The 23,127-nt window shown below is 38.7% G+C and overlaps 1 protein-coding gene and 1 pseudogene across 1 annotated transcript in view; one reads left to right on the top strand and one right to left on the bottom strand.

Moving 5' to 3' along the window:
- The window catches only part of LOC111729784 (translation initiation factor IF-2-like), a 330,103-nt gene that overhangs the window by 205,668 nt on the left and 101,308 nt on the right, over positions 1-23,127 (top strand). The window lies entirely within an intron of this gene.
- LOC111729792 lies at positions 8,146-8,264 on the bottom strand (annotated as a pseudogene).

The following is a 23,127-nucleotide window of genomic DNA, read 5'->3' as shown; positions in this document are numbered from 1 at the left end:
TAGACATATCCAAAAGATATTCTCCAGCCCTAGAGAATATCAATAGATATTCTGAAGCCCAGAGATAGTGAGTGACTTGCTCAGAATGACTCAGGGAGTTATTAGCCGTCCAGGATGTTCGAGCACTTACCACATGAGCACTCTTTCCATGAAAACGCACACTGTGTTGTTTCCTTTACCCTTTTGTCCAGTTTTTCTTCTGCTGATAAAATCGAAACCATGCTACAGTATGCAAATTCCCAAGAAAGAGAGAATCTATATATATATTTTTCTGTTAGAATATATATGTGAAAATAGATACTTTTTTCCGTTAGAAAATTTGTCAAAAAAATTTATATTGAAATTCTTATAACCAAGAGAAAAAGTTGGCTTCTGTCTTTCTCAGAAGCCAACTGTAACACAGGTATTTATTAGGAAATGCTTCCATAAAAGACTGGTTAAAGGCATGGGCAATGAGCTAGGGAAAGAAAGGAAAGCATTCAGACAAGGCTCACAGAAAATGACTAGCCCAGGTCGCCAGGGCTTTTTGAAGACAGTGTAGGTCGCACCACAGAGTTGTCCCCAGGTGGGATGTTGGAGTATTTATTTACACACACTTACATGTCAGTCTTTGGTTTAGGGCTCTCCCAGGGTGAGGGGAGTGAATTCCCAAGCACTTTTAGCTTTCCTTATGCACAAAACAAAGCAGATTCTAGCAGCCTAAAGGAAGCCCAGGAAAGGGCTGGCTGTTGGGCTCGAAAAGCACATCAGTGACTGGTACGCATGAACATGGCAAAGGGATCCAAGGCAATATGGCAGAGCACTGATTGCTTCTGCTACTGCTTTTAAATTACCCTTTCCTCTAACAAAATTCTCTGATGCAGTGATGGCATGGCAAAACTCTGGTATGTAAACAATGTATTTCCTTGGGCTGTCTGACATGTGGCTCATAAAAAACTAATTCATATGCCTTTATTGGAAGGTGATTTGACAATATATATTAAAAGTCTTAAATATAGACAAAATTTTTCTAATAGAAATCATAGATATCTCTTATTTATTAAGTGCTTATTATATTGCAGACGGGTTGCTATGTGCTTTACTTGAATTACCTAAGCCTTCCAACAATCTGATAAGATAGGTACTGTTCCCCTCATCTTACAGGTAAGGAAACGGAGGCTTATTGATTGAGTTACCCGAGTCTCATAGCTGTAAGTATTAAAACTAGAATTCGAACCAGATTTTCTTGTCTCCAGTTGATCCCAGCACCATTTACATTAATTAAGGATAGGTACAAATATTCATCCATAATAATGTTCTTACAATGTCGTTTTAAAAAGTTGGAAAAAATATTCATGTCCAACAATTGAAGTCTTGTTGAAAAATTTGTGTTAGAATTCTATGATGGGATAATTTTTAACACTTAAAAGTAATGTCGAAAATCCATATTTTGTTTGACAGAAAGATATTTGCTGTATAACATTAAATTTCAAAAACCAGGTTCAAAGCAACTGAGTGTGTTTCTATTTCTGTGAAAAACCAAAAACCCAAAGAACCAAAAAACCAAAACCTCAAAACCAAAAACAGAGCCAAACTCTACATGAGTGGTGAGTAGGTCATGTGAAATAGCAGCCCCAGCACTGAACGATATTGCTGACCATCCCCTTCTAAAGGCCTATGAAATTATTTACTCACCTCACTCATTCTTTTTTGAGACATCCTCACAAAGTAGTGGGAGACTACATCTGTTTTGTAATTTGTTGAAGCTGACACCTCAAATAGAAGAGGAAGACTTGCCTAAAATTGTGTCCATAAGACGATTTAACCTTCTTTTATACTCACTTCCTTCATGGGGTCTGTGCGCTGTGATCCTGGTACCCCCTGCCTGGAATATTCTTCTCCTACCAAAGCTACCTGGTTAATTCCTATCTCAGCTCTAGCATCAATTCTCCACGGAAGTCTTGCTTTGCTCACTGGGTCTTATTCTGTTTTCTCCTTGAACTAGATCTTACTATTCAGAGACAGATTTACTTTATTTGTGTTATTATCTTCTTAATGCTGGTCTCTCCGACTAGGCTGTAATGTCTGTGAGTGCAAGGACCACACTCTTCTTTGTAGCTTCAGAGGGAAAGTATGGTGGAGCACAGAAGTTGTACACCAAATAATTGTGGATAAGTGATTGACTACGAAAATGGATGAATTTTTGGAGATATACTCCCTAGTCCAGTGTGGGAGGGTGAAAATGGAGGAGCAGTCACTTTTTAGACCACTCTGATTAACTTAAACATGCAGCACTAGAAATTCAGGGGAATCTAACCTTCTTTGTCAATCTACTAATTTCTAGCCCTGGTCCGTTACATCCTTTTTACAGAAACCACTTGACACAAAGTTAGGCAATGTTGAGTGACCATCATTTTTTTTCTCTTCTCATGTTTTTCCCTCACATTTTTTCCCATCCATCACCTTCTCTCTTTACTTCATTACTCATCTATCTCCTTTCTTCTCTTTCTTTATCCTCCCTTTTCTTCAATTTTTGAAAATTTATTCATTTAACAGAATTTATTGAGTGCCTACTTTATGCTAAACACTGTGCTGGGTGTGGCGAATATGGACATTAAGCCAGAATAATTTTTACCTATCAATTAGAAGGAGACAGAAGTATAAACAAAGAATTGAGAGATGTTATTGCATTGTATCACAAGTGGTTAGAGGGGAGATTGGTGTCACACAGAAAGTCGTGGTCAATTCTACCATTCGAGAAAGAAAAGATTTTAAAAAGGTTTTCATGGAGGAAGTGACTGAATTTAGTTTTCTTTCTTTTTTAGCCTTACCTAAGTGTAGACATTTCAAGGAGCTCCCCATCTCTTTGTTTACAGCATTTCTTCTCTCATTTAATAAAACACATGGACACCAGATTCTGCTCTGGGCACCAGACAGGACCCTAGGTAAGAAATTTAGTTTGTGGACTTGTGTTTATGGTCTGTTACAAATGGACAGCAAGAGATATGTGACTAAATGGAAAGACTCAAAAAAAGATTTTCCCAAGGGCTATTCCCCAAAAGGCCAGGTATGTGCTTACAAATGACTTGTGCTGTCATGCAGGCCCCTTTTAAGTGATTTTTAAACTGCCATAATAAAAAATAAAAACAACTAAGATCTATGAAGTCTATAAAGGGCCTTATATAGTTTAAAACCCTTCAAAAATATTACTTGAGAAATAGCAGGACGTTTGGGGGAAGATATCCTTTTTGGATATTTTTTATAAAGGTCTTTATTTCTGTCACTTATATCTGAACAACTAAAACATATGGCTCCTGAACATGAAGAGCTAAGTGTCTCCAGTGTTTTTCCTGAGCATGTTGCTTAATGAGGGAGGACCTGATTACTGTGCTGGATTGAAGAAGTCACTTGGGGCAGCACTACTTACCTTTGCTATACTTGGCAGATGAACAGTGACGTGTATCACTTTGGGGGCAACTCACTCACCTATCCTGGAATACTATACTGGACAGGAGAGAGACACATAAAACTTTAAACAGAGAACTTGGTGTCATTCCAATAGGTTACAGATGTGAATGAATAGGAGGCTCTGAAAGTTGGTGTTCAGAAGGATATCATAAATCAAAATTTCTTGGACTTTGAAAAGTTGTCTGGAGGAAATACATAATACAATTCGTCTTTATTCATTTTTAAAGGGTAGGAGGAGCAGTGATTTACAGAAGCCTAGAATATCACTTTGCTCTTGTCTACTGTATTGAGATCTATTCAGATTCTGCTGGTGTCATAGTTTGGTAATTCTTGGAGAAGAGCCAGAAGAACCTGGGCGAATGACAACACTCTATTTGTTTCAAAGATAAAAATAGAAATTATCCCATCAACATTGAACTGCAGGAATATAATTCATCATGAAAGAGTTATGCAGAGGTACTGGACCTATTAATAGGATACTCTTTAGGGATAAAGATGATTTTAGGAAAGCATTTAATGATTTAATTCAAAAAACAGTTTTTGAAATAAAGTGTCAGACAAAAATGGTAGTGTATATGTAGTGCATCCATGCTATTTGAAGTCAGTTTTATAGACTTAAGCTTTTGTTTTCTAATGAATTATTATCTGTTTACCCTGTTTTTCCTTCTAACCTTATATTGTTCACATTAGCTTATCCAAATTCAATTAAATATGTTTATACTAGCACTATCTATACTGATACTTGTGACCTTTCCATAAAGGACTAAGGGAAGGGTGAAAAGAACATTTTCCTGGATGTTAGAAATCTTAAATTCTAGGTCCAGCTCTATACCTAATAAGCTCTGTGACCTTGGGTAAATCATATAATTTTATTAATATTCAGTTTTGTCATCTATAAAATGAAGTTGGACCATATGATTTTGAGAGTCCCTTCCATCTCTAAAATTATATTGTCCTGTCAGCTCTCATTTTTACTAATTTGGAGGAGCAATGAGCTGCTGCTATGACACAGTAGATTAATCCTCACTGTTTCTACCTAATCGGCATGGGAAGTGACAGAAACTGGGATGAGAAGAAGGGATGCAGCTGAGGGAGCTGCAAGTGGGCATGAGCTGATTGTTCTCAGTACTCTGGGTGCCTTCCTATTGTCCATTAGCCCCACTGCCCAGACGCTTGTCACCTAACTCAAAGAAGGGATCTGACCTTGGACTCTAGTGACCTTCGGTGTATGTAATCATATGTTGCCTTTGGGCTACTGTTTGTTACCTGAAGACCTTTCTTAAATATATACAAATTTCAGCATGTAATTATGAGAATGTGTCTGCTACTGTGAACAAGGAAAGAGCCGTTTAAGGGTGTCTTATCTATTTCACATTGTAGAATTATAGACTGAAAGTTTGTGCAATGGACATCTTCAGCAGTATAGGGAAGCCTCTGGGCCCACATCTCGGGGTAATGTTTTTCAAATGTAAAATAAAATATATAGGATTACAAAGAAATCAATTAAAGTCAAAACCATTCCATCCATAAACCATAGGTTAAGCACTATAAGTATCATTTTCCACCTAGACTAAACTTCTTGAGGCCAGGTATTATGTCTCTTGTTCACTGATGTGTCCTAGGTGTCTACCACAGTGAGTTGTTCAGACAGGACACTCTGTAAACACATGCCTACTCATTTAGTCATGCTATTTTGATACTGTCCCTCTTTTTAAAAAGTCTGTCTCCCCATTGGAGTGTGAGTTCACTGGGGATACTGAAGCATATCCCCTATTGCCTCTCCAGGTCTTGCATGGTGCTTCACACATAGTTGTTGCTCAAATAATATTTATTGAATGGAAGCTAGCCTTGCACAGTTTTCGCTCTCTTCTGGCAACTTTGAGTTCTGGGTTATTGGCTTTTTGCTGGTGATTCTGTTCTCTGGAGATGCTGAGGTCCTGAAGAACAGCAGGGGAGGGTCAGTGTGATAGTTAATTTCATGTCAACTTAACATTTGAATTGGTAGACTAAGTAGATTGCTCTCCTTCTTGTGGGTGGGCATCATCCAATCCATTGAGGGCCTGAATAGAAAAAGAACGAAAGGCTGAAGAAGGGAGAATTCACCACCATTTTTTCCTGCATCACTGATTGAGCTGGAATATCTCATTTTCAGACTTCAGGCTGGGGTATGACATCATTGGCTCCTTTAGTTCTCAAGCCTTAGGACTCAGACTGAATTATACCACTGGTTTTCCTGGATCTCCAGCTTGCAGATGGCAGATCATGGGATTTCTCAGTATCCATAATCGCAAAATCCAATCCCTCATGTCTCTCTCTCTCTCTCTCTGCCTCTCAGTCTCTCTCTCTCTCTCTGCCTCTCAGTCTCTCTCTCTCTCTCTCTCTCTCTCTCTGCCTCTCAGTCTCTCTCTCTCTCTCCCCCCTTCCCTATCTCCCTCCCCCCTCCCCATCTCTTCCCTATCTCCTCTTCGTATAACTTCCCCCCAGCAGTCAGCAAACTTCAGTGGTGGAGCTGGCCCACCCAATCCCTTCTATGACGATATGTTTTCCTCTTTTGAACACCATGGGGGATGCCCGCAGGCCCAGGCTTGTTCTGGGTGGATGGAGTGCGGGGCTTCCTAGGAATGCAAAAAGGGTATAGTTGGAGCCAGCAGTCTGCGCTTTGTGACTTCGGGTTTGTGTGTTGGGAGGAGTAGGTGCCCGTCCAGATGGAAAGGCAGGGATAGCGGATGGACTGGGATTTGCTGTGAATCAGGTACCACCCAGAGGTCAGCAGAGCTAAGCCTGAGGCTTTGCTGCCGCAGCCTACTCTTCCTGGAGGAAGATCTCGCGGGATCTCAGTAGTTCTACGGAAACACACATCAGAATCTTGGGATGAGAAACAGCTGGGTGCTGGAGGCATCTCTACCAGGCTCGAAGTGAGGAGTCGATCTTACACCGCCTATAAAGCAAACGCCAAAGCTCCCTCGATGTTCCAGTCAGTCACAGTGCACTGGAGCATCTCCACAGCAGCCAGGTGTGGGGAACCAGGCTCTGGACCAAAGGCTGTGCAGAGACAGACCGATCAAAGCCACAATGGGTGAATGAACTGCCCATGCAAAGGCCTGCTGCCAAGTTTATTGTCTTCCAGGAGGCTGAGGGCCTGAGATAGTGACCAGGCTTAGGGTGTGGTTTCCTGGTGTCCCAATTCAATGTCTGTCGGGGGCCAGGGCCGCTGCAATCTGAGCACAACGTTCCATCGCACAACTTCGGGGCCAGTTGTTCCTCCTGGCCGTAGTGAGCTGTCTAGAATTTGTCCTAGGAGACCACAGCAGCCTGTTCCTCCAGCTTTCTCCATATCTATTTCTTTTGGTTCTCTTTCTCTAACACAGATCCCTGACTAATACAGTTAAGTGTAGTGCAGTAGAATGTGCCGGGATCTCCAAGAACAGAAAACTCAAGTTTTTTTTTTTGTCTCTACTATTAACTAGTGAGACCTGAAGAATGTCCACTGCTTTCTCATGTGTATTAGATAAGATAATCCGAAGATTCCTTCCATATTCAGATTCTTTGCAGCTATGCGAAGGTCCAGAGAATCTCAATAGAACAAATTTGCTGCCTAAACTGCAAATGTTTGTTTAGAATACAAGTATAGTTTCTCAAAACACTGCTCAGTAAACTTAGCTTTTGATAAGAGGTTTTCAAAGCTTTTCAGTGAAGTTTAATACTTAAGATGTGTTTATAAATTCGTGCCGAGGTGGTGACTCAGGAATCTGTACAGCGTTCTGGAAAATGAAATGGCTTGTGCTTTTAACAGGGATTTGGAAGGTTAGCAGTGCTTGACAACTAAAGCTAACATTCTCCTTTACTTCTTTTTTTTTTTAAATTTTATTAAAAAAAAATTTTTATTATATTAGTTTCAGTTGTACTCATTGGAGATTATGATTTTGAAGGTACTCTAGTTGGATCAGTGAATCGGAGGACCACATAGTAGGCTGGAGAGGCTCTCTCCAGCAGGGTCTCTGGGTGGATGCACAGTGGATACTGGAGGCTAGTCTGGGAGCCTAGATGTACCTTCTGTATGACTTTGTACTTCTAAGTATATCGGCTTGCCTTTTAATTATTTAATCATAGTAAACACAGTTGTTTTTTAATCCGTTTTTGATAATTCCAGTTATCTGACATCAATGTCTGTTTCTATTGTCTTTTTTTTTCTGCTGGTTCTTACATGGTATCTTATTTCCTTTTGTATTCTGCTTTTCAAATTTGCTGTATTTTCACTCGTCGTATTTTGCTCAGTGTCTTTGAAAAATAACTTTTGGTGGTTCTCCATGACCTAGGATGATGGTTTCTTTCTCTGGATAGGGTATGGGCTGGCTCTTGCCAGAATCTGGGGACGCTTCTAGTCAGGAACCACTTTTAACAAAGTTCAAAGTTTGGAGTTCCCTGGACCATGAACAATATGTTTTAATAACATGAAAATTTGTGTGAAGTTTGGACTACAATCACTGTTTCCCAGATTTTTTTTTTTTCTTTTTGCATTAGTGACACAGCTGTCTTCTCTGAATTTCTATGGTGAAAGGTAGGGTATTTGCTTCTGGTTCACTCTTTTTTTTTTTTTTTTTTTTTTAGGCAAGGCAACCCTTAGTTGACCTCACAGATTGCAAGGACCTTGTCAGCTTATAATCCCTTATTTTCAATTGTTTTTAAAAAAATTTTTTAGGCCTACAGCACCTGGTTTCCCTAGGTGGTCTCCCATCCAAGTACTAACTAGACCCAACCCTACTTAGCTTCTGAGATCAGATGAGATCGGGCTTGTTCAGGGTAGCACGGCCGTATACAACTTCTGGTTCATTCTTATCCCAATGGCTTCATCTGCCCCCTTTTCATTACATGTGGTCTCCCCAGAAAATTTTATTCAGTTGTATGATAACAGGACCACTCAAATCTAAATCCATCTTCCTCTCTTGAGTGCCTGACTCATGTTTCTAACTGCTTTCTGGACATTTACATCTTGAGTTCAGTGCTATCCTCAACCGGACTCACTTCTCCCCATCCTGCTTTTCTCAGTTACAATCTGCTCTCTTCCCGTATTACCAACTTGCTTACTACCTTCAGTATCCAGTTGTTACTAAATTTTTTTTCACTGTAGTATTAATGAATTTTCCCCATTTGACTCATTTTAGCCGCCAATGCCTTAATTTAGCTTCACATATATTGCTCATCATAGAACAACTTCATTGTATATTCTCCATTTGCCCCTCCAGAACCACTCTCTTTTCTTCTCTACAATTCCATTGTGCTCTGTCTGCCCAGGAGACTGACCTTTATGGCCTGTACTCACAGGCCCCCTCGTCCTCTGACTCCCTCTAGGCTTGGCCAGAGGGAGGCCCTGGCAGAAGATGGGAACATAGGTAAATAGTGAGGGCAAGTTATTATCCTATTCTTTCCCCTCAGGGTCACCACACATTGCCTGCAGCCTTTTTCCTAAAGACAATAGCTCCTGTTGGTTGTTGACTTTCTTACAGTTCGCTCTCGCTTACAGGCAGCTACTCTGACAGGTGGCCATTCTTCTGGCCTATTTAAATAACTATCTACCCTTGCCCATTTGATTTTAGAGGGGATAAGAACTTGCAGCTATTCATTTTCCCAGATTACTCCACTATCCTTTTTGGTTTCCCTTAAGCCTTCTCACACATTTGTAAACAGTTTCTTTAAGTAACTCTCAATAATCCCTTTCAGTTGGGCCATCTAAATCACTCTGATGGGTACAGTAACACACAGAGCCCTCTGTGATCTCATGCACACCTCAGAACCTTTCTCTAACGTCACTATCCATATATCTACCCTCTAGGATATGCTGGGATATGCTGTTCCTGAGATCTGAAGTGTTCTTTCACAATTCATTGCCTTTTTTATGTGATTTACCCATTCCCTGGAATATTTCTCTTTCCCCCTCCCCCCTTTTTTTATCTTAGCTGAAAAAAGTCCCTTCCAACCTTTTAGACAAAAATCAACCATTATCTCCTATTATCATCAAAATAATTGCTGTCCCTTCATCTAGGACCACTCCTAGGTCCTGTGCCTGATAGAGGATTATACCTTCCCTCCCACTGACTTCAGGCTTATCTATGTAACTTGCTTTAGTTAATAAAACATGAGTGGAAGTAATGCCCGCAGTTTTCATATCAGATGGTTCTACCATCTTTCCTTTCCCTCTGCTGTGAAAATGGTAATGACTTTGATAGAGGTCTTCCTCTAGCTTTGATTCTGGAGGTAGAGCAGAGATACATTTGATTCACCATAAACTAATTGTTGGTATGTAATATGAATGAAGAAACAAACAAACAGAACCTTTCACAATGTTTTTTGTAAATCACTGAATTTTGAGGTTGTTACTACAGCATAACTTGGACTAAACTGACTGTTTTACTTCCTCCATAATGAGAGAGTTACACAAAGATTTTTCTTCAAGAATTTTTACCTTTCACTATTTTATAATGATGTGAAAGGGGTTTGGTTAGGTTAACAAGGACTTTTAAAATAAGTCATTTATCAATAGGCTATAACACTAAACATTTCATTAAAATTATGTTTGAAGAATATGTAATTATGGAGGTGATTCTCATGGTATGTTATTAAAAGAAAAATACTTTACCAAATGATGTCTACCATATTCCCTCTGTATTAAGTGTACGTTTTCTTTTTATAGTTTTCTACATTTTCAAAGTATTGTACAATAGTCACGCATGACTTTTATATTTGGAAGTAAAATGTTATTTAAATATAACTTTCGAATGCCATCCTCAATTTTCCTAGGTGAAACTTAATATTCTTTCTTCTCTAAATACATGCTGTTTAGTGATATTATATTTTTGCTTGTAAATCTCTTCCTTTAAACAATATAAAAAACATACCTAACTCATACTATTATGGGGGGGAGGGTAAAAAGAGATAATTCATGTAAAACAGTTAGTATAATATCTTGCATATAGTAACCACTCAGTAAGTGCTGTTTTATGATTGTATTGTGTGTTTTGTAAATTTTTAGAAATGCATATACTTTTGGAGGGGCAAAAGTTAGGTGACAGAAATGACTTTTAGGATAATCAGTTATTTCCATTGCCCTTAGAAGGTTGTCATCATTTTGCATTTGAGTTCCCAACTTCTTATATGGGCGGCTAAGGCTGTGCCTATGATACTGAAGAAGGTTGAACATCTTTTTATAAGAAGGGCATATGTTTTCTTTGAGTGCCTTAAGAGTTTTAGAGCCCAGATTCTTGAATAGACACCCATATTCCCTGTTCCCAACATGCTCCATTGGAAGGTGCCACTAGTGTAGAAGATATGACAAATATACAATTCATAGGGGATAAATCAAAACCCACTTATTTTTGTCTTCAATTATCTATTAAAAATTTATTAAGAGAGGGTCGCTTTTTTCCTGCCACTGGATTACTTTTTTTGCCATTTATAAACAATAGATATTTTAAGTATAAAAACACATTTTCAATTCAGAAACTTTCAGTGTCCAGTCCAAGACATTGCTCAACTCTTCATTCTTCAAAGGAAAGCCTTCTTCATGCTCTTTCTCAGTTAAGGCTGGCCGCCTGATTTGGCAGATGGCCCAACTTTGGGAAAGGGGCTATGCTTGCCTTCTTTTCTCAGCTCTGCAGGTGCTCATTGTCTACTTTTTAGATACCACCAAGCTTGGGGAGTGGGAGAAAAGAAGAGGTCAAGGGATAGCATAGAAAAGTTTCTACCGTGTTGGTGTCTGGTAGCCTCTCTGCTTTTGTATTCTGCCTGCCAGGTTTAAAATGAATGTTTTCCTCATGGATGCTTTTTAGTACTTCCCTGGGGCTCCATGCTGGGCTTCTCTAGACCAGTTCTCATAACTTGGATGAAATTTAATTAGGCCTGCCTCTTCTCCCCACTCTCTGCTTCTCTGAGGTCCTCCACACACACACAGGATTTTGATAGTTGATTTCCCTTACTTTCCTAGGTGTCCTCTTGGGCCAGGTTGACTCTCCATGTGGCCCACATTTGGTCCATGGAAAAGACCCATACACAGCTGACTTCAACATAGGTGGTAGTGTAATTGTTTAGCAAGTGGAGTCCTGTCAGTGTTCCCCAACTATAGGGAACCTATGTCAGGTTCTCAAAGTGGCTTAGTTAAAGCTCTGTCCTCACTAGACTTCAAATGAGAGGGCAGGCAGTTCCCAGCCTTCCTTTATTTCAGGAGTTTCATGTCATACCTTAGATTTCTCCAATGATCTCCCCTTAGATTCTACTTCACATTGTAACCACTTTTTGGATTCTTGATTTAGCTTAGGGATCCCACAGTGGTAGAAGTATTTATTGGACATTTCCTTGTAAATTCTGCATTTTGGCCTGACACCTCACTTTGGTATTCCAGGATTAGTATGTATTGGTGGCTGGGTGAAGGCTAAAGTATTGATATATTTTTCTGCTCATTTCAGGAAATGGTGGTGCACACCAGTAAGACATATGTGTCAAGAGGAATAGCACTCTGGCAATGCTTAGAAAGCCAATGGGCGATGGATACTTAGTGACATTTTAGAAATCAGATAAGCCTGGGTTTACATCTTATCTCTTCCAGAGACTAGCTGCAACTATGGGCAAGTAAATCAACTTCAGGTTTCTCATCCGTAAAACTGGGTTAATAATAGTACCTGTATTATAGGCTTTCGTGAGGGTTGAATAAAATAATGCATGTAAAAATCTCGGCACAGTGTCTGGCATGTGGTGTGGTAATAGGCCAATTAACAAATATTATCAAAATATCACAATATGCCCATGTGGCTTTGTGATTTTAAAGCTATTTGAGACAATATCCTGAAAGCTCTCTGCCTCTGAAAGCCACCCTCTCCTCACACTCTTTTCTGACCCTGTCACCAGTATTTCCCATTACATGAAATGAAATGCTCCATTCAGTTTTCAGCCTGAGGTGACACCTGGCAGTCGGCTCAGGTTGAGCCTGAGGACTGGTTTATTATCTCAAGGCCATAATCCCCACCTGGACCCAGCTTCCCGAATGAGTGTGTACACTCCCGGGCCCTGCCCCTCCGGGCTGTAATCCATGCAATTCCCTTCTCATCCTTGATGCTAAAATGACCTTGGATAACTTTTCCACTCTGCTTTTTTGCATTCTGTTTCACTGTCTAACAGGATGCCACATAGATTTGATTAAGATGACAGCTTTGTCATTTGGAGAAAAAATTATACATGGTTTCATAATGCTCTTTCTAAAGCACAAAGCAATTTTGTCATTAAATCCTGAATGCTCTCTTTAGTTCCATTTCAAGATGGCTTTCCCAGAGCCAGATGAAAGTCTTCAAAATGACTTCTGACAACTATCAAATGACAGTGGCATTCCTGCCACCATGTTGTTTATAATCTATAAGGAAAGGATGACAGGCATTAAAAAGGGAATGTAATCACTTTCACTAGAGAATTGCTAATTTTATAAGGTTATCAAAACTCCTAAAATTAGCATTTTGAATTTTCTTTAAAGATTTTCACTATCCAACTTCTTTAAACACGTATTTTGGAGACAAGGTTTATAGTAGTTTCTCATCTCCAGATAATTAAGCATAAATGTCTGTCGACACTAAATTGCACTACCCTATATTCAGTTCAGTGGTATGGCAGAATAACTCATTTTTATATTAAAACAAGTATTTAATGGTTAATGGATGTGATGGTTTGTCTTTTTCTTAAACATCTGAGAAAATGCCTTTGAGCTAAGGTTCCCCTTTAAATTTAGCGGATAGAAATGTGCATTTAAAATTTCACTTAAGTATTTAAAAGACACATTTAGGATTAGTATCTGAATAATAGATCAAGCTATTTGGAATTTTTCTTCTCAAGTGTTTTCTCCATTATTTCATTGATGCTATAGAGAAAGAACCGTGGCATCTGGGTACCCTGAATTTATCTGTTATCTGGCTAAATGTAATCTAGTAATGAAAAATTAGGCTATGTTGGTACTACTACCTTCATAGAATTTTATGGAGGAGGAGTAGTAGGTATTATGGGATATTACCATTTTATATAGACCATGAATCTTTTATAAATGAGTGATATTTATTCATCTAATAAAATCTTACCTCTATTTTGTGTTAATAGTGTGAAAAGTGATGAAGTCTCTACTATTTTGGGAATCTGATTTTATCCAGTGAGGAATTCTACAGTTCTATTCTTATACTACTTGTGTGTCTCAGGCATATAGATTTCTCCAAAAGAAGAGAGGCAAAACAAAGGGCTGCAAAATTGAGTGGGAGGTAACATCACACCTAGCAACTTTTCTTTCAAGATGGTAATACAATACTTAGAATGATTAAAGAATTTTTCTCTATGATTTTGTTTCACAGCACTTTTTACCATGATATGCCTCAGTGTGGTTTTTGTTATATTTACCATGTGTGAGTTTTATGACATTTTTTGAATCTGTGGCTCGAAGTTCTTCCTCATTTTTGAAAATTTCTCAGTGTCTCCTCACATATTGCTTCTGTTCCTTTTCTGGTATCTGTGCCTTCTAGGACTCCTATTATGTTCACATATCACCTTTTCATTGTGCCCCTTAGGTCACTTACTCTTTTTTCTTTAATTTTTCAATCCTTTTTTTCTGTGTGCTTTATTCTGTATAACCAGTGCACTAATCTTTTCTTCAGCTATGTTGTTTGATGAAAAGGAGACTTTTTCTGAACATTTATTTGTTGAGCAAGTATTGAGGAACACCGCATGTCAGGCACCATTCTATGCTTTGGGGGTGCATTAGTGAACAAAGAGAGCAAAAATCCTACCGTCATGAAACATATTCTTGTGGAGGGAGACAGACTAAAAACAAAAAATATTCTAATTATACTATGTAGTATTTTAGAAGGTGTTATGTACTATGGAAAAAATAGAGCAGAGTGACGGTAGCAGGCCTCATCGAGAAGGTGACATTTAAGCAAAGCTTGAAGGAGGTGAGAGAGTGTGTGACAAGGGGACAGCCAGGTAGAGACCCTATTTTCTAACAGTATCATTCTGGCTGTTACTGAATTGGATTGTAAGAAACAAGACTGAGGAAAATAAACTAATTAGGGGCTATTGAAATGATCCTGGCTTGGAGCAGTGTGGTAACAGAAGAGGCGTTGAGAAGGGGCTGGATTCTGGAAATATTTTGATTGTAGGATCAACAAGATGTATTAAAGGACTAGATGTATAATGTGAGAAGAAAAGAGATATCGCGGTTGACTCCAAGCTTTTTTTGTCAGTGGCTGAGATGAGAAAGAGATGTAAAGTAAAGATAGAAGCTCAGTTTGGAACATAGTTAAAAAACATTCAAGTGCCGATATAATTAAGCAAACCACCATACGTTCATTTATTTTACCCAGTTTTATTTACTCATCGATCTTACCATTTTTTATGTGTCATTTTGTTACCTGTCTCTCTTATTAGAACATGAGAAAGCAGGCATCCTTTTCAACTTGTGTACCATTGGATCTTAGAATGGCAAAAAGCATGTGCTCTGTAAATATTTGTTGAATGAATTAATGAATGCATATGGTTTTCCAAATTTGCAAAGTAGGTAGATTGGTGTTTGAAGTGCCTAGTTCTTCTGGGCAGTTGTGAGGTTTAGATATTATGTAAAAACATAGATTTTCAAGCATAATATAGACAGAAGTGCCTCTGTATGTCTGTGACTTTTAAAATTAATATTGATATCTATATGATTTTGGAAGCAGGCTAGTGTAGTAATTAAAAGCCCAGGCTTTGGTGCTATTGAGACCTCGGTTTGAATGTCAGTGGAGCTATTTTCTAGCTGAATGACTTTGGGAAAATTACTTAATTTTTCTGTGCCTCCATTTCTTCTGTAACTACTCAGAATAATTATGCTCATAAGGGTATGGGGGGCATAGTAAGTGCTCAGAAGTCAGAGATATTATTATTGTTCTGTCTCCTGATTGTTATATGTTATTGTGAATATTCATAGTGTTTTAAAAAGGCCCTGTTATATCTTATCCATTTTTATATCTTCTGTGTAGACCTCATGTCCTCTGCATTTTGTTTTTTCCATTCAATAGGACTTCCCTTTTATCAGCCTTTTCTAAAGACTAAAGATTAGTGTGAAAGATGTTTAAAGGAAAAGGTGGCCAGCTGAGTTAGGCAGTAACATTGAGCAAAAATCAATGACCTGATGTTGAACTCAGGATTAGGGGCTTTTCATTCCAAAACCAGTAAACATGCTGGAAATTTTGTTTTAAGGAGAAAGAAGTCCTGAAGGTGAAGTTCTATATTTTGACTTTACACAATTGCAGATAGGGAAGTTGATAAGGTGCTATAATAACACAGAAGAAATTAATGCAACATGAATATTCCTTCTGTAACTTGTGACCTTCATGTTTATTCTCAGAAGGCTGTTTTAATTGTCTCACAAACCTGTAATGAATGAATGTGTGGAGGTGAGAGAAGAAGGAATAGCAGGGCAGGAAGCGAAGGTTGATAAACTGTCAAGGAACTTGCCTGAGAAAGCGCATTAGATCTTTTTCTGGAGGGTGAACTATAAACCTCCAGTTATAGCTGTATTAAATAACTAACAACCACCTCCAATGCCACTTTTGTCCTTTTCAAGGGAAATTATTTTTGCTTAAAATTCGGGGTAGTAAAATCATACACATTGTAGTGTGTAAATGGAATAGTAAAACTAACTTCGGCATACAACAATTTTGTGGAAAAGGACATATATCACACATGCTATTTGGTACCTTTTAAGATCTCTGTCAAGGAACTTTAGAATTTCAATGAAAAAGTGTTCCATCCCTGTAAATGGTATTCCGGCAGACTCCCTAGAGAGATTCTAAACATTTCTTGGGTGCAAAGGAAAACAGAATATGGTGGCTGGTACATACAGCTGACAGGATGGTGTTTCTAGTGGAAGCTGCTTCTGGGGCCTGTGGGTCTGCCTGTCTGTCACATCCTGTATGGTAATGAAGTCTAGACACAATGAGGTTAGCTGAGGTGTGGTTTTTTTTTTATATAACACTGCAAAGTGATGCAACAGATGGCATTATGGCAGAGGACCGAGTTCCTACCCTGAGGTGCCGATGCTCTGGGCAGAGAGCGGGCAGCACAAGGGAAAGAGAAGAAACACCAGCTTGCCCTATACTCATTAAAGTTAAAAAACTTGACGGGGAATTTAGTGATACAAGGTGATAAAAGGAGAGAATTTAACCAGCTCTGAATTTCTTGACTTCTCTTGTCTTGGGATAGGTACTCCGTGATATTTGCATGAAATAGATTAAGAAAAATAGCTACTCTGTTGGCTACATAGTTGGGCACTGATATCATGACCCCACTTGTTTTTTTCTTTCCTTCTTCTGACCTTAGCCTACCCCATTTTATTAAGGTAAAGGCGAATCATGTATGAGACCATTAATTTGGACACAGAAGTAGTTGGCAGTCTGGCATTTCTGCCATTTACATAGGAAAGTGATGACTGACTTTTGGGGATTCCTGAGCTCATGTTGTTTGGCTGGAAGAGACAAAAATGATCATTACGCTGACTCCTCCTAAAGATCTGAATATGGTCCCCTTGTGATCAAGGATCCATGGATGTGCTTAGAGTTCTGTGAACTCCCTGAAATTATACATAATATTTTAATGTATGGGCATGTTTGACTTTTTCTGGAGAGTTTATAACTTTCAGCGTATTTTGAAATATGTCCATAAACCCATAAAAGTTAGTGTCTGGCTTGCACACCCCACTATACTTTTTCTGCCTGTGCAAATCCTACCCGTTTCCAAAATCAAATCTTATTGTTCACCAACCTTCCCCAGATTGGCTCACAGTGAATACTCCATCTCATAATGTCAAAGAAAAAAAAAAATCACAACTGTATTAAGTGCCCCTACATGATGATATGTTAGGGGCGTGAGAGGGGATGCAATATCGTCAGCTTTCAGGAGAGGCTTCCTGAGGAAGTGATGCTGGAACTGAGGTCCAGAGTAAGGGATGCAGGGAATGAGGCAAAGAGGGAGGGCAAAGAGTAGATGCTTCATGCATATTTTAAATTGATGAATGAAGTTAATTTGGTTATGAATTCTCAGATACTCCTCATAATAGTGGTCATTTCACAGAACTGGGGACTATGGCTCCAGCAAGAGAATCTTGCCTAGAATTCTCTGTGTGGATTTTACATACTTGGGGTAACATCTTACTCTGAAATCAGAACTATTCTTTTGTAACTTTGTTTTCTCTTAAGTCTGTAGTTTGTTTTAGGTAAATGTCCAGGCCCCATCCTTGAGATTCTGAGTTACTTCAGTGGATGAGGCCTAGGCAGTGATACTTTTCAAAGGTTCCTCAAGTGATTCAATGAGAAGCCAATGTTGAGGACTCCTATTGTAAGGCCATCAAGAAAACATTAATGGAATTTTAAAAATGATAACATCTTGTGTTGACAAAGGTATAGGAAATGGACACTACTCTCACACACTGCTGTTGAGAGCTTAAATCGGTATGAACTTTCTGGAAGGCCATTTGATAATAAATTTCAAACACTTTAAAATTTTGAATACTTTTCCCCTCCCCGCAGAAATTTCACTTATGGGGTCTCTGCTAAAGAAATCATCAGGTATATAGACCGAAATTTTATATAAGGTTGTTCTTAAGAGTGTTTCTATGACAGAGATTAATTGGAGACAATTTAAAAGTCTGGAAATAGGGGAATTGGTTAAATTAATTTTGATATCACTTCTCTTTTATACAGCTATTGGAGATGATGTAGCAAAATGCTTAATGACATGTAAAAGTGTATGAGATTTATCATAAAGTGAGAAAAGTAGGCACAAAAGTAGTGTGTACAATGCTTGTATTAAGGAAATATTGGGAAAATACACAAGTATTTAGCTGTATCACTGTTAAATAACATTGCAGATGCTTTTTAAAGGTTTGTTTTTCTTATCTGAATTCTCTGAAATCTTTACATTAAACATGCATTATTTTCATACAGAAAAGTTCCAATTGTAACAGGAACATTAGCAAAGGAATGTAGGCATTGCTAGAAGGACCAATGTGTTACCTCATCAGGCATACCTCCAAGGACAGTATGAAAGAGAAATCTCAACTGAGCTTAGTAACAGCAACGTGGACACTTGATAAACATACAGAACCTTGGATTCCTTGTTTATCAAATTCTCTAGGCAGCTTTTCTATAGGCAATAATTACAGAGTTTTGGGACTTCTCAGGGGAGTTGAGTCTCACAGCATCTCAGTAGTCTTGGTTATAGTTCCTTCCCTTTCCTAAGTTTCTCTTGTTTTCTGATAGTTTTGGAGACTCTGTTATGTGGTTTGTTTTAAGGAATGGAGGGAAAGTAAGTCTCACATCCTTGCCCCGTAAGGATTGGGTTGTGGTTTGGAGCTTAGTCATGGCTACACCATCAGGCCTCATGTATAACCAGAATGCTCTCCAGGACACAAAGTGGCTAGAGCAGTGGCACCTCCCCTAGAAAAAGGTTTTTGAACTCTTTTTCTGCTGATTACATTATGGTCAATCAGCTACTCTGTCAAAACCACTATGAATTCACTCTTTTAAATCAAGTGGCTTCTTTCTACTTATTTCTTCACTTTCTATGCCCCATTTGCTTCTGCTGTCTCCTTTCTTTCCCCTTTCTTTCCTCATATCATTCTCCTTTTGCCATTTCTACTGAATCTTCCCTTCACCCTCTAGCACCAAATGCTGGGTGGATTTGTTTGCCAGACTCCCTCATATACCTCACACCTGCCTAGTAGCATCTGCCTTTGGGTCAGGCATTCATCCATGGTACCCTTCTCTGTAATCAGGGCAGTCAGGCATTATTACAGAGCTTGGCCTATGTTGAAGAAACCGCAAACTCATTCATTCACAGACGTGTTATTGAGCAATTACTGTCTGCCAGGCACTGTGTTGTCTTCTCAGAAGCAGTCGTGACTATGGCAGATCCTCGGAGCATTTTATAACTTTCTCTGATATTTCCTTGGATCCAGGTTCAGCGTTTAGACAGTAGAAGGAGTGGCTTATTAACTCAAGAAGGAAATGGTCACTGAGGAGGAGAGCCAACATTTTTTTTCAGAACTCTGTCCTCTTTTTTGAGCCTTTGTTCTGATCATCTACTGATTCCTTCCAGGGAGAGGCTGCTAAGTGACTTCCTGCTCATTTCCACAGTGGCCTAATTTGATCCTGGGAACAAACACTCCTTTGTGTGATTCCTTTCTTCCAACACTTCAGTGGTTCGATTATAGAAGTAATGAAGGGATTTCCCCTCTCTTGCTTTGCCCATTTAATATGTTTTAATATCATGATGCAAATAAGTTTCAGTTGCACTTTTCTGTTCATCAGTCTAGCATGGCTCTAATAGGGTGAAGGGCTGAGGCTGTCTTCTTCCTTTGCAGCTGTCAGGGCTGTTGACACCAGTTTGAGGTGGGCTCGTGACAGCCTGATGAAATGAGAGGCCAGCTACCCAGAAGAGGGAACTACTTATGGAAAATAGAAACCAGTGCCCTCTCTCTACATTTAACCTTCCTCTCGCATTGCATTTGTGTAGACCTTGTAAACCTTATTCCTTCTTCGGGGCAGTGATTCTCTCCTTATGTCATAGAAGTTGGAGGCTCAGAGAATCAGCACCTCATTATCAAATCTCAGCCTAGAACTTTGCTTTTTGACCTTGAAGCTTGGAATTTTATTAGAGTTGGGCTTTTTGCTGCTTGTGGAGAGAAGCCTATGGAATTAACTTTTCTTCTCAGAATTAATACCACCTTTGGCTGTGACTCATGCAGCCTCAGGAGACCTCCTTCTACAGAAGCCAAGGTAAAATTCCTTTTGAGGGAAACTAGAACATGCATGCTTTCTCCTCAGTACCCTTCTGAGCTCTGGGCTGGGAAACCTTTCATCCATGCTCAGATGATTGCTTTCCTAAGAGATGTGCAGCCAGGCACAAAGCCGAAAGGAGCTACTGGGCTGCTCTTCAGAGGAGAGCAGGTGGAAGAAAAAACATTGTCCCAGCCATGCACAAGAAAGAGCAGGTGTTCAGTAGGAACAACGTTTGTGTCTGCCAGTTCCAGATTCCATTTGTAGCTTGTCCATGTACAGTGCAGTGATCTGAAGCATGTTGCTTAACCCCTCTAAGCCTCAGTTTCTTCATCCATTAAATGGGAACAATAATACCCCTCCTGTGGTTGAAGGGATTATCTGCTACATTGCCTAGCAAATAGTAGATGTGTAATAAATGTTACCTATTTTATTTCACATAGCAACACTAAGCATTATGATTCCTAACATCAATTATCTTTATTATTTCTACTTGCAGTAGGGTAATTTCAGAACTTTATTACTGCCTAATTTATTTTATCCATTGCCTGAGAATGTACGCTTTGATTATAGGTTTTACCTTAGCGTGATGATGTATCGCTTATTCAATACAGTAAATGCTGGCCACTGAATCTAAACTATCTCCAGCTACTGTTTAGACTTCTTTCTTTTCTCATAGGATTTGTAAGCACTGGGCACATTGTATATTTATTAGTTTATTTATTGATCAGTTATTTTCCCACAGCAGAATACAACCTCTAAGGGAAATGGCCGTATAGCTCTTAGAGTGTTACTGGTGAATAGTAAATTGTTCAGTAAATTTGTGTCAAGTGAATGAATGGATAAAAATAAAAAAGAAAAACCAATACATCAATGAATGAATAGTGCAAGGATCTAATATAAGTACCGTGGGTAAACAAAGGTAAGTCTGATAGCCCTTCCCTGCAGGATGAAGTCCAGCAGTGGACATAGAAGAATGCATAAAAGACTAATAGAGGGGAATAAGTGACACATGCTATAAGGGAGGGGGAGATAAAGTTCTGTGAAAAGTCAGGAGAGAAAAAGATAACTTTCAACTAGGGGATCAGAGACTGCTTCATGGAGGAAGTGTCTTAGTGCTTAGATTTGAAGGGGATGGGGAGCTGTGGATTTGAATGGATGAAGAGAATTCCAGATGCAGGGACAGCAGGAGTGAAGCCAGACAGGGGAGACTTGAAGGGCACTCATGGGTAGCAAAGGAAGCATGACTTTTTTATTAATGTCACCCCCACCCCTACACTCATTCCCACCTTCTTCTCCATTTGAAGCAAACATTCTTACTATCGGCTTATCTGAATTTCCACTTTCCTATTGAAGCTTTTCAAGATCTCCTTAGACTATATGAGGCTTACCTGATAGAAATTTTTATTGTTTTACCATTCAGTTAGGGCTCACGTAGTATCAGTATTATTCTCTTATTGTATGTCCTATCAAAATAGACAGCTATAAGCTTGGTGAAGGGCAGGGACCTCTTCCTGTGAATTTCAGCTGTGTATGTTTGCCTATAATCATTACTCAGTAGGTGTTGGTTGCTTGACTCATTTAGGAAAGTAAAAAAATCTTGCAAGAAGTCCCCCTCCACACCCCAAATTCTGCACAGAATTGCTGTCTTAAATTCTATTTCATAAAAGTTAGGGTAGGACTTGAAGAGCAAGTCCTTTTCAGAAATAGAATATTTTAGAGTTAAGAAGCTTCATTGTGCAGGGGTTCATTTTATGGATCATGAAATTGAAGGCCAAAGACCTTGCTACTTTCCTGATGTCCTAGAACTAGTTAGAGATTCATGATGATATTTTGGACTTGAAAGCTTGAAAAAGATTTTAAGACTTGATGTTTTACATTAGCCCAGGGAAATCTCCTGCTGGGAAGCCAAAAAAACAGAGCCTCTTAGAAGCTCCTGAATATAAAGAATGTACTCACAGACCCTCTAAACAATGAATATTACTGAAATGAGCTTTTTGACTAATAGAGGACTATTTTTAGAACTTAGAGCTGGAAGAAAAATTTGGATCAGGGATCTGAGTCATTCCCTGTTATTCCAGTTAATTACCACAACCCTGCTTGAGGGAAACTGCTATTGCTAAGTAATAAAAATAGATAAGGCCCAGGAAGGAAAGTGGGTAATTGTTATGAAATGTGAAAGCATTTTAGGAAAATAATACTAGATGGAAAGGAAAATCTCATAGAAAAGAAAATCTAGCAAAAATAAAAATACTCTCATATTTTTAAAGCCTATGCTTAGAAATCAGCCAAAAACAATTAAAACAAATAAGATCTTTGTTTGCAATGGAAACAATACAGTTTTATTTATTTCTATTCAAATAGCTTATCTGTAAATTTCTATTTGAAGGTTTTTAAAAACAGCTAACTCATGACACTTTCAAGTAGAATAGGCCAGTCTTAATAGGTTCAAGGGAACAAAAACTCAGACCTGTGAATAGAAACTCAGATTCAAGGGAACAAAAACTCAGAGTTCTCTTACATGGATTAGTATTTATAATGGCAGCAGTTTTGGATCAACCAATTGGATCTTCAAGGTGAAAAATGATCAGGTCAAAGAATAAAAAAAAAATTATAGAACTGTAAATAATGGTTAATTTAGTTATGGTTGGTCTGTGCTAAGTTTTAATAGTAACTTAACTGTAGACTCCTGTACTAACACTTCAAAACTGTTGAATTTTCTTTCTCTTTTTGTTACTTTTCCCCCCCTCACCTTTTTTCACTCTAGCTATCCTTTGGCTTTACTTCTGTCTTTCTACCTCTAACTTTACCTGTACTTTTGTAGGAATTTTTCTTTTTTGCTTTTTATTTTCCC

The sequence above is a fragment of the Pteropus vampyrus genome, unplaced genomic scaffold (genome assembly GCF_000151845.1).
Source record: "Pteropus vampyrus isolate Shadow unplaced genomic scaffold, Pvam_2.0 Scaffold281, whole genome shotgun sequence".
In the NCBI taxonomy this organism is placed as follows: Eukaryota; Metazoa; Chordata; class Mammalia; order Chiroptera; family Pteropodidae; genus Pteropus; species Pteropus vampyrus.
Note: the sequence above shows the minus strand (reverse complement) of the source record. Positions and strands in the feature narration are given on the sequence as shown.